Source organism: Nicotiana tabacum, chromosome 19, assembly GCF_000715075.1.
Source record: "Nicotiana tabacum cultivar K326 chromosome 19, ASM71507v2, whole genome shotgun sequence".
NCBI lineage: Eukaryota > Viridiplantae > Streptophyta > Magnoliopsida > Solanales > Solanaceae > Nicotiana > Nicotiana tabacum.
The window spans coordinates 1,760,309-1,773,724 of NC_134098.1; the positions used below are offsets into that span (position 1 = coordinate 1,760,309).

The 13,416-nt window shown below is 37.5% G+C and overlaps 1 long non-coding RNA gene across 1 annotated transcript; it reads right to left on the minus strand.

Moving 5' to 3' along the window:
- Positions 1-1,770: 1,770 nt before the first annotated feature.
- Positions 1,771-4,708, minus strand: LOC142173354 (uncharacterized). Its single transcript, XR_012703119.1, has 3 exons — positions 2,632-4,708; positions 2,419-2,539; positions 1,771-2,327 (listed from the first exon to the last, which is right to left on the minus strand). It is a non-coding gene; the product is annotated as an uncharacterized LOC142173354 (long non-coding RNA).
- Positions 4,709-13,416: the final 8,708 nt, after the last annotated feature.

Sequence of the window (13,416 nt, forward strand, 5' to 3'; positions counted from 1 at the left end):
CTAACGATTCATATCTAAAATTGATACAAATTGGGGGAGGAGAAGCGGCAAACTACTTGCAAACCAGTCATGGAATATGTTAAAGTTTTGATTCAGTATAATGGGGAGTGGGATAGTGAAAACAAATTTTGCAATTTTAATGTTTATGGAGTTCAGGTCCGAGCAGATTGTAGGTTTTCAGAGTTTGTTGATGAAATCAACAATCAACTGAATATCGGCCCGAATTTTTCAGTGGAACTGAAATACTCCTTAAAAGATAAATATCCACCCAATGGGCATAGACAATGATAAGAGCCTTTGATTTTACCTCGATTTGATAAAATTGAACTCCGATGTCACTCAATACCCATTGTGTATTGTGTTGAAGGAGAATCCAAATTCTGGTACTTGCTCCAAACCATTGTATGAAGTATGTGATGAGATTATACATGATGTAGATGTACCACATACCATTGAGATGCTAACTACAGGAAATGGGGAAGATTATGAAGGTACACAAATAGATCAGATTGGTGTAATTAACAACCCATTACATGAACAATTTGCAGAAAATCAAGTTTACAAGGGCAAAGAAACATTGATGAGTGTCTTGAAGAACCACGCAATGCGAGGAAATTTTCAATTTAAGGTGGAAAGATCATCTGCAACGAGGTTTGTTTGCATATGTAGCAAACGCAATTAATATGTAGCTAAGTATAATTTTTTAGATTTGAGTGATACCTCTGTTTTTTACACTATGTATAATTTATATATAACTTTGTTTAATTCATGTATAATTGTGTATAAAGTCCATTATCATTTCACTGAGCGTATAATGTGTGTTTAACCACCTATAATTAGTGTATAAATGATACTAATATATATGGTAAAATATCTGAAGCATATTCATATATGCATAAATGCGACTCGTGTTCGATAACTAGTCATATTTAAGATGAGAAAGCAACCTACTCTTCTTCAAAGGAATTCCTCCCATCATCAGATAAATAACATTTCCAAACAGGTTCAACCAATGCCTTTGCACTTTGTAACACCTGCCTTGCATCCTCACCATTACATGATTCTTTTTCCAACTCTAGTTGAGGGTAGATCCGTTGGAGGTATAATGTGTGTTTAATTGTGTAGAGTTGTTGTGTAAATGATATCACTTGCCCACCAGAGGAAAGACTGATATCACTGCGTCACGTCAATTCATTGGCCATTGGTAAGCTGATTGCAGATAAATTTGAAAGTCCAAAGTCGGTATACATTCCAGGAGACATAATTCGGGATATGAAAAAAACTTATGGCGTTGACTTGAACTACATGACGACATGGAGGTCTAAGGAAAAGGCGTTTCAAATAGTTAAAGAGGAAATCCTACTAATTCGTATGGGAAGATACCAAGCTACTTGTATATGTTGAAGCGCACAAATCCGGGATTAATGACTAAGCTACATAAATCAGAGGATGGATGTTTCATGTACGTGTATGTAGCATTGTATGTTTCAATAAGGGGGTGGTATTGTTGTAGACCAATTGTGGTCGTTGATGGTAGCTTTCTTAAATCAACATATAGGGGAACAGTGATTACGACATGTACACAAGATGCAGCAAGTTAGTTTTTGTTTCTCGTAGAATTTTCTATCAGATTATGATATATTTTTATACAGTGACTATACACAAATAATGAAAATGATTACATAGTGCTCATAACTATAGCTATTATTCTCTTTCTATGTTGGACTTCAAAGCCATTAGCGAATCACTGTTTCCTGATTTTGACTCTATTAGCAAGGTGGATAAAGTGGACAAATATAGATAATGCTGGTGTGGTTATTCATGAATTATCAAACTGGCTAAACTATTGTAAAACTATATATTCTACACAAGTAATTTTTAATCTTTCTCCATAATCAGCCAATATATTCTTGCTGGTTTTATTGAACAAATGTGTACTGATGGTTGTATATATTGTGTGGTTGGGTTTATATGTAGGTAATATCTTACACCAGTGTTGTCTCCTGAACCAAAATCAGTCACATATGGTGACTTTACATTTGCAGCGGGACGCTTTATTCTGGTAAGTTGTTTCGGTGTGACATCAAGGACATGATATGTATGCCCCGGACCGATATATATGATCATTTGTGATTCGCGAACGTCCGCAAGTGGATCATTTTTCACTCTATCTGTAGTTGTATCTCCATTTCCGTCATGAACATCTATATTATGCTTATCCATGTGCTCTCTAATAGTCTTTGCTCCTTCGTTGATGTTAGTTGTATGATCCTTGTTGCCCAGGTCTCCATTTATCTCAACAACCTCATTGACATACATCGGAGATCCTACAAAAGTATAAAGTATTAAACGAACAAAATTAGAACTAATAAATGTGTAATGCATGTATACAAGGCAAAAATAACTGATTAAAAATACCAAATACTCCATCACTGCCTCCTACTACTTCGTCCCTGACTTCATCGTCGCCATTGAAGCCATTTTCATGACCTTGACCAAGCACATCATATTTGTGATGAAGGCCATTTTCGAAGTCTCACTATTTAACAAATAAAAATAAAAATAAAACTCTTATTACAGTCATACAAATAAAGCACAACAATAAATGAAAAAGGTTCAATTGCAAACAACCTCCGGAGCAAACTTTCCTTATAATTTCTCTGACAATGACTCAAATGCCTTAAAGACATTGTCAAATGAAATACCAATTTGATTCCTCAGTGACGCAATCTCATGTTTAAGCTCAGACTGTCCGTCGGTCGTCGGATAGATGTTTTATATCATCACTCCAATTCACATCATCCTTAGTAGGTTGTAACCTACTTTTAGGTTGGAAAGTGTTTCTTTCTGGAATAGGACAAATGACATCATCTTGAGTCGGAAGATCTTTAGGGAGAGTAGGACTAATGAAATCATCTTGGCTAGGAAAATCTTCAGGCAGTTGCTCAGGTAGATGTTGAGATGGAACATCATTCAAATTTACAATTGTTGAAATGTGAGGCAAATCCAAATTCGACAGCTTATCCAGTGACGGGGTAATGCTATTCAGCTGTAACTATAGCCAGAGGATGTATAATACAAGTATAATGTATGAATAATATATGTATAACTATGTATAATCAATGCATAATCTATGTTATTCATTTGCAACTACAAAAATAACCAATTCCTTTAGCATGAATGAGTTGCTCAATAATGGGGTAATCATATACAATATAATGTATAATTATTTCATATATACTGTGTAAAGTACATACATTAAATCCAGATTGACTGTTAAAACTAAATTGAGCACTACACAAAGTATATAATTACAACTAGATTAACACCAAATTAATTACAACAGATTATTTATTAAAAACCAGTGATAATATATACATATAAATTTAAAATTACCTGTTCTGAGCTCAACTTGAAAATTTTATCATACAAATTATCAAGAGTTGGCTTCCTTGTGATGGTCCAATTCAAAATTCGCGGCGATCTCTTTGAAACTCGATTAGCAATTCTTTCATGCACATATGGGCAACACTCATAAAACCATGTTTGAAAAGCCAATGGTAAGCCACCATATCTGTAGGATCCTGCCTCCCTACGCAACGTATCTTTCATCGATTTTATCATTGCTACTAAAACTTTTCTTCCTCGTGGAAATGATTGATACTCGCCAGAATCAACAATATGGAAATAACCCTTTGATATGAAATTTTTTGTGGGGGTTGAAAACAGAAAAGTATGAATAAAATATAAAATTGCAAGCTTTAGCACGTCCTCGTCACATTTCCAACTCTTGTTGTTGAAACACTCAATCAACCTCTCTTTAGTTACCTTATTAAAACTATGAAAGTACTCATCACACAAACGAGTTGTCGCAATGGAATCGTAATCCTTAAGGTCATCTCCATTACACTTCAAACCAGTCATGAGACCCAACTCCATAAGCCCAAATCGCAACTTAATCCTGCCAACTTTGACCCAAATCTCTTCACTTCTACCTGATACAACCTCTCGTAACAGCAATGAGTGAATCAATTGATTTTGGATGACAACTTCAGGAAGATCCAGAAATTGCCCAAAGCATGTTCTACGGAATATATTTAATTGCATATCGGTCAATTTTTCTTTCAAAAACTCAATAGCTTTCACATTCGTATGTGAAGTTTATTTGACATGAAAATGATCCTCTCGAGAAATATAAAAATCCCAAAGCTGAATAAAAATAAAATTTTAAAGTTAATGAACAATTACAAATTAATAATGTATGTATAAAATTGGATAGTGTATAATTTATGTATATAATATAGTTATATAACTTCTGTCAAAAGAGAGTTGCAGCAAAAATCGTTGTCATCAGTAATATTCCACATTGTTATGAATATAATACCTTCAATTTGGACGAACTAGGACATTGACGTTTTTTCCCCTTATCTGCCCTTCTCTTTTTTGATTGCACAACCAAAGGAACATTATGGCCTATGCGTTTCTTTTTTCTAGAAACAACATCGATATTCTTAGGATCTTCCGCGACTCCATCGCCAGTTTTGGACCTGATCCTTCGATTAGTAGAAGTTGTACACCTTTTTTCGGCTGATTTTGGAGTTGCATGTTTCAGATTCACATTGGAATCTGAAAAATCTGACTCAAAATCATCATCCATAATATCCAAATTGTTGCATTTATTCATTGTACTATGTATATATAGAACCAAAGAGAGAATGCAAAGAGAGAGACATAAATTGATACGAGACTTTTTTTTGGATGGGTACATATATTTACAGAATCTTTCTATAATCCCTTAATTTATGCCACTTAAAATCAAGATCCCTATAATTTTGACTAGGTAATTAAATGGCTTAAAAAAGTGAAGAAAATGAAACAGTGGTTAAAATGAATTACAAAAAGAAAATAAGTTTATTTTGAGTTTATATGTAATATGGGCTGCCATTCCAGTTAAATCTTCTTTAAAAAATCGACCGAGATTATCGTTTTAAAAAAAATTGACCAACTCAGATATTTTTTCTAAATTATGTAATTTTAAAATACATCAGCAAGGAATCGAACAAAGGTTTGTATCGTAGCAGGGTACTATTCTACCCCTAGATTACATGTGCTTGTTGGTCTAAAGCTTTTTATTATTTTAATTTATACTCTTCAATCATATTTTCGCGCTAAAATGACTGACTGACTCAGTTGATTTTAATTAAAAAATTAAATTATCGATTGTGTCGATCCATAATTTGGTCAATTTTTTTAATAAGTTGATCGAAGATTTGAGCAAATAAATTGTTCGACTCAATCAGTTTTCTAAATATAATGTTTAATTTATTTTAAATAGGAAATCGACTGCGTCAATCAGTTTATTAAATAATAATTTTTCGGTACACTATCTATAGACTCTATCAGTAAAATAATTTTTGAACTCGGTCGGTTTCTTAATTTGTTTTTTTGGTAATTCCATGCGACTCGACCGACTCTATCAGTATTCTCTATCGGTTGAGTTGGTCGGTATGCCGAGTCGTAAAAGAGCAATTTTTAAGTAATAAGGTATTCCTAGTACGCGAAGGATCCGTTGAGAAGTTGTCTCGATAGGGAAATGTACGATTTGTTTCCTTATTGTATTGAATCAATCTTTTTAAAAAAAGAAGAAAAAAAAGAGGTCAGTGCACCACGCAACTCGTTTGCTTTATAAGGAGCAGGGGCATAGTATTCTCCAGATAACTTTCTATAACAAATAACTTTAGTAATTTGTAACAAATGGTAAATAATTTACTATAACATATAAGATTAAATTAATAATGTAAAAATTCTTTACACTATAAATATATGTAAGTATATAACTTGAATCCTTCATACATTCAACAGTACACTATCATGGGATTTGGTCATATTCAGAACTCACTTTTGGATAACTACATCAACCATTTGATTCATCGTACATTAGTGGGGTGTGGGGAGGGTAGAGTGTGTACGCAAACCTTACTCCTACCCTGGGATAGAGAGACCGTTTCCGATAGACCCTCAGCTCCCTCCCTCCAAGAACTCACATCTTGCTCTTAGGGTGACTCGAACTCACAACCTCTTGGTTGGCAGTGGAGGATGCTCACCACTAAAGCAACCCACCCTTATCCAAATAGAAAAGAAAAAACCAATAAATCATATAGATAAAATAGATAAAGGAAGCATTACTTGACCAAGAATCTGTTACGACAGTACCCAATGCTCAAATATTTTCACATGTCCCAATTAATTTTCTTCCCTTTTTTTTTAATGAGAAGAAACAGATGGTACATAGCAGGATCAAAAAACCATAAATCAACATAACATAATTTCAAAGAACCTGGATAAAAAGAAAGTTATCCCTTTTTCTTTTGCATTGTTAATACAAATCTACAATTTTGCGCGAGTTGATCATACACGTACGTAATATGAGTTTGCACCTACAGTATTTTATGGTTTAATTTTACATACTGAAGAAATCTCTTTTTTTTTTTTTTTTTAGTATAGACTCACAAAAATTTAGTATCATCTTCCTTTCTGATCTAACTATTGGATCAAATGAAGGAGATATGAGATTTTATGATATGATAAGCTTATGACTATATCATACTACACTTGATTCTACATATTTACAAAGCTAATTCATGTATGTGCCTGACAAAGTAAATGAAATTTTTACCTAGCTATACTATAATAGAAACTTATTTACTATCTTTATTTAGGTTCCTTGCTAATTACTTTATATATCTATATTTACTAGTTTTATATAAAACCATAAAAAGGAGGAAATGAAACATACCTTAGATAGTGGGTATCAGTTACACATAATCCCTCTACATTTAAGACACTCTTCATTTTTCAAAGGATTACAAAAACATCATTTGTCTTTGTACTTACTCACCGTAAGAAATCCGCTGATACCCAAAATCATCACCTCTCTTTGTACTTACCCACCGTAAGACACCTCTCTTTGTACTTACCCACCGTAAGAAACCCAAAATCTTTCTAACCCAAAAATCTCGCTTACTCACTCCTCTTCCAAAGCTTTTAATATCCGATTTCTCTCTTTCAATCATCCATTGTTATCCCCCAAAATTGCAGATTCTTTCCTCTTCCAAAGCTTTTGATATCTGATTTCTCTCTTTCAATCATCCAAAATCTCTTTCTTATTTATACAATAAAGAAGAAATTCAAAAATTTGCTCTACAATCAAGTTGTGGGTAAGTTTTGAATCTTGTTGCCTTTCTTTATTTTGTCTAATTTTCAAGCTTCACTCTGCATTAACAATGTATGTTTTCTAATTTATCTGTTCTTATTCATGTTTTTTTATCCATTTTAAAAATATCTCTTTAATATTTTATTTTATTCCACATTTTTCAGAACTAACAATGGGTAAGACATCTTTGCATGAATCTGTGAGAAAATATCACGACCCGAAATCTGACCTGTCGTGATGGCACCTATCTCAATACTAGGCAAGCCGATAACATCAATAACCTCCGATTTTCTTTAAGTTTGAAAAACATAATATTTAAATACAATACAAAATCCCACAAATACTGGTACGAACACTCCCCAAAACCTGGTGTCACTGAGTACATGAACATCTAATATGAATACAAGTCTGAAAAATACGGTCTATGATAACCTGAGGCCAAATACAGTAACAAGGAGATAGGGAAAGAGAGACAAGGTCTGCGAAACACGACAGCTACCTTAGAATCTCTGAAAAATCAACTGTGCGAGAGAATCAACACCCGTTATGTCCGAAAACACCTGAATCTGCACATAAAGTACGGGGTATAGTAATAGTACAACTAACTGAGCAAGTAACAATAATAACTAAGGAACTGAAGATAATGACGAGCTACACAGTTACAGTTCATTTTCAGTAATTCCAGCAGAGAGTAGACATGCTTTCAATTCTAAAAGTTTAAGTCAAATCATTTTTATACAGTTCAAGTTCATGTGATCCGGATATAAAATCTTTCAGAGAATTTCACATCAATAAAAGATAGCAACTAGTGCAACAACAAATGAAAAACAAGTACAACCTCTCAAACAACAGATACTGAACTTGTCACAAGCGCTCAACCACTCGGCTCTCAGCCCTCAGCACTCACACTCAATGGGTACCAGCCCTCACTGGAGGTGTACAGACTCCGGAGGGGCTCCTACAACCCAAGCGCTATAATCTGCACGGCCAACTCACGTGCTGCACGGATAACTCACGTGCCATAGTATCAATATCTGGATCTGCACGGCCAACTCACGTGCTACACGGACAACTCACGTGCTATAGTATCAACATCTGAATCCGCACGGCCAACTCACGTGTTGCACGAACAACTCACGTGTTATAGTATCAATATCTCACAATCATGCCTTCGGCCTCACTCAGTCATAAATCTCTCCAGTCTCTTGGGCTCTCAATAATCATGAAATCAGCCCAAACAACGATGATATGATGCATCAATAATGAACAATAGAGATTGCGATAAAATAAACAAGTAAACTGTGACTGAGTACCAAACAACACTTTAGCAGATAATTCAACATGTACACGACCTCTGTGAGTCCCAACAGTACCAACATATAGCCTAAACATGGTTTCTAACATGTCTTATAGTCAAATTTCCACAACACATAGAGAGCATATAGCTAACAACAAATTATTCAACTTTACAGTTTTACGGGTCGGACCAAGTCACAATTCCCTCGGTGCACGCCCACACACCCGTCACCTAGCATGCGCGTCACCTCCAAAGTAATCACATGATACAAAAATCCGGGTTTCATACCCTGAGGACCAGATTTAAAACTGTTACTTACCTCGAATCGCGTAATTCTTTATTTCGCTATGCCTTTGTCACGAGAATTGGTCTCTAAAAGCCTCGAATCTAGTCACAAAAAATTTGTTTCAGTCAATAAAATTTATTGGAATTAATTCCATAAGAAAATACTAATTTTCCATAAAAATCCGAAATTTAGCTCAAATATCGCCCGTGGGGCCCACGTCTCGGAACCCGACAAAAGTTACAAAATCCGAAAGCCCATTAAACCACGAGTTTATCCATACCAATTTTACCAAAATCCGACCTCAACTAGACCCTCAAATCTACAAATCTTATTTCCAAATTTCTAAGTTCAAATCTCCGATTTACACCTAAAAAAAAATGTAATCTAGTCGGATTATTCGATGATAATTCAATATTATGGAGTAGAAATTATCACAAGGAACTTACCTCAAATTTTCCTTGAAAATATATCAAAACTCGCCTCTCCTCAAGCTCCAATTTGCCAAAAATGGCGAATCAGGGCGAAGTCCCATGCTTTATAATTCTGCCTAGACAGCCTCGATCCTGCCTCGATCTTGGCCTTCGATCCTGGGCCTCGATCCTGGGCCTTGATTCTGACCCTCAATCCTGGCCCTCGACCCTGGCCTTCGATTATGGCTTCGATCCTGGTCCTCGACCCTGCCTTCGATCGTGGCCCTCAACCCTGGGCTCGATCGTGGCTTTGATCCTGGTCCTAGACCCTGCCTTCGATCGTGGCCCTCGATCATGGGCTCGATCGTGGCTTGATTTTGGGCTCGATTTTTGGGCTCGATTTCTGGCAGGAGGAATTTCCAGCAGAAGGAAATTGCAGCAGATGTTGTAGTTCAATATTTGATCCGTTAACTATCCGAAACTCACCCAAGGCCCTCGGGACCTTAACCAAATACACTAAGAAATCCTAAAACATTATACGAACTTATTCAAGTCTTCAAATCACATCCAACAACACTAAAAACACGAATCACACATAGATTCAAGCCTAATGAACTTTGAAACTTTCCATTTCTACAAACAAAAACCGAAACCTATCAAATCACGTCCGATTGACCTCAAATTTTGTACACAAGTTATAAATGACATAATAGACCTATTAAAATTTTAGAATCAGATTTTGACCCCAATATCAAAAAGTCAACCCCTCGATCAAATTTCCCAAAAATTCAACTTTCGGCATTTCAAGCCTAATTCCTCTACGGACCTCCAATAATTTTTTCGGACACGCTCCTAAGCCCAAAATCACCATACAGAGCTATTGGAATCATAAACTTTCAGATCCGAGGTCTTTTACATATAGGTCCATATCCGGTCAACTTTTCTAACTTAAATTTTCAATTATGAGACTAAGTGTCTCATTTTACTCCGAATTCCTTCCAGACCCTAACCAACTAACCCGGTAAGTCTTAAAATAACTATAAAGTATAAATTGAGCAGTAAATGGGGGAACATGGTTATAATACTCAAAACGACCAGCCAGGTCGTTACATTCTCCCCATCTTAAACAAACTTTCGTCCTTGAACGGGTTTAGAATAATACATGGAGTCTCAAATAAGTGTGGATATTTGCTACGCATCTCCTGCTTAATCTCCCAAGTAGCTTCTTCGGCTGGCTAACCTCTCCACTGCACCTTCACTGATGCTATGCTCTTTGACCTCAGCTTTCTAACTTGCCAGTCTAAAATAGCCACTGGCTCCACATCATAAGTCAAATTACCGCCCAGTTGTACTGCACTGAAATCCAGAATATAAGACGGATCCCCAACATATTTTCAGAGCATGGATACATGGAATACTTGGTGAACACCTGATAGACTAGGTGGCAAAGCAAGTTCATAAGCCATCTCTCCAATCTTCTTAAGTATTTCAAAAGTCCCAATATACCGAGGGCTCAAATTGCCCTTCCTCCCGAACCTCAACACACCCTTCATGGGTGAAATCTTGAGCAGAACCTTCTCCCCAACCATGTGAACAACATCACGAACCTTCTTGCCGGCATAACACTTATGTCTAGACTATGCCGTGCGAAGCCGTTTCTGAATCACTTTGACCTTCTCTAAAGCATCCTGAACCAAGTCGGTACCCAATAGCCTAGCCTCACCTGACTCAAACCAACCAACCGGTGATCGACACTGTCTCCTATATAATGCCTCATACGGAGCCATCTATATACTCGACTGGTAGATGTTATTGTAAGCAAACTCCGCAAGTGACAGAAGTATATCCCAAGAACCTCCAATATAAATGACACAAGCTCATAGCATATCCTCCAATATCTGAATAGTGCACTCGAGCTGCCCGTTTGTCTGGGGGTGAAATGTTGTACTCAACTGAACTTGTGTGCCCAATTCTCGCTGCACTGCTCTCCAAAACTGTGATGTAAACTGCGTGCCCCGATGTGAAATGATGGACAACGGCACACCGTGTAGGAGAACAATGTCGCGGATATAAATTTCAGCCAACCGCTCCGAAGAGTAATTAGTACCAACTGGAATAAAATGCGCGGATTTGGTCAACCGATCTTCAATCACACAAACCGCTTCAAATTTCCTCAATGTCCGTGGAAGCCCAACTACGAAGTCCATGGTAATACACTCCCATTTCCACTCTGGAATTTCAAGTCTCTGTAGTAATCTGCCCGGTCTATGATGCTCGTACGTTACCTGTTGACAACTTAGACACCGAGCTACAAACCTAATTATATCTTTCTTCATTCGCCTCCACTAATAGTGCTGCCTCAAATCCTGATACATTTTCGCGGCACCTGGATGAATGGAGTACATCGAACTGTGAGCTTCCTGGAGAATCAACTCATGCAAACCATCTACATTATGCACACATAGCCTGCCCTGCATCCATAATACACCGTCATCTCCAATAGTGACTTCCTTGGCATCACCGTGCTGAACCGTGTCCTTAAGGACAAACATATGTGGATCGTCATACTGGTGCTCTCTGATGCGATCATATAAAGAAGACCGAGAAACCACACAAGCCAAAACTCGATTCGGCTCGGAAATATCCAATCTAACAAAATGGTTGGCCAAGGCCTGAACATCCAAGGCTAAAGGCCTCTCTGCTACCGGTAAGTATGCTAAGCAGCCCAAACTCTTCGCCTTACGACTCAAGGCATCGACCACCACATTGGCCTTTCCGGGATGATAGAGAATAGTAATGTCATAATCCTTAAGCAACATTATACACCCCCGCTGCCGCAAATTAAGATCCTTCATCAAATACATAAATGTTGTTGGGGTATTGGTTACCCCAAATGACATCACAAGAAATTCATAGTGGCCATAACGAGTTCTGAATGCCGTCTTTAGAATATCCGAATCCCGAATTTTCAACTGGTGATACCCCGATCTCAAATCAAATTTGGAGAACACCCTCGCTCCATGAAGCTAGTCAAATAAGTCATCAATACGCGGCAAAGGATATTTATTCTTGATTGTAACCTTGTTCAACTACCTATAATCAATGCACATCCGTATAGTACCATCTTTCTTCTTCACAAACAGAACCAGTGCACCCCAAGGTGACACACTAGGCCTAATAAACCCCTTTTCAAGGAGTTTCTGAAGTTGCTCTTTCAATTCTTTTAACTCAGAAGGTGCCATACGATACGAAGGAATAGAAATGGGTTGAGTGCCCTGTACCAAGTCAATACTAAAATCAATATCCTTGTCGGGTGGCATTCCCGGTAGGTCTGCATGAAATACATCCGAAAAGTCTCGCACGATCGGTACTGAATCAATAATAGGAGTATCTGCATCAATATCTCTCACAAAGGCCAAATATGACAAACATCCCTTTCCAACCATACGTTGGGCCTTCAAATAAGAAATTACCCTGCTAGGAACAAACTCTAGAGAACCCCTTCATTCAACCTTAGGCAACCTCGGCATCATCAACATCACAGTTTTTGCGTGACAGTCCAGAATAGCATGACATGGATACAACCAATCCATACCCAGGATTATATTGAAATCGACCATACCGAGTAATAAGAGATCAACCCTAGTCTCCAGTTCCCCAATAGATACCACACACGATCGATACACACAGTCCCACAGTAATAATATCGCCCAACGGTGTAGATACACAAACAGGTAAAACTAAGGACTCACATAGCATATCCAGATAATGAGCAAAATACGATGATACATATGAATAAGTGGAACCAGGGTCAAATAATATAGAAGCTTCCATGTGGCACACTAAAACAATACTTGTGATCACTGAATCTGAAGAAACAACATCTGGCCTGGAAGAAAAAGCATATAACCGGGCCTGACCGCCACCTGATCGGCCTCCCCTTCTTAGGCGACCCCTAGCTGCCTAACCCCCACCCCGAGCTGGCTGGGCGGGTGGTGGAACTGCTGGTGCCGTCAGTCGAGGACTATACTGTGGAGCCCCACTCAACAGCCTGGGACACTCTCTCTTGAAATGACCAAATTCCCCGCACTCGAAACAACCCCTCCTCTGACGGAACCGCTGCTCCTAATATCTCGAGGAATTACCTGTAGAAGCCTGCACAGATGAGGCATGATGAGAACTCTGCGCTAGTAGTGCACTGAATGAAGAC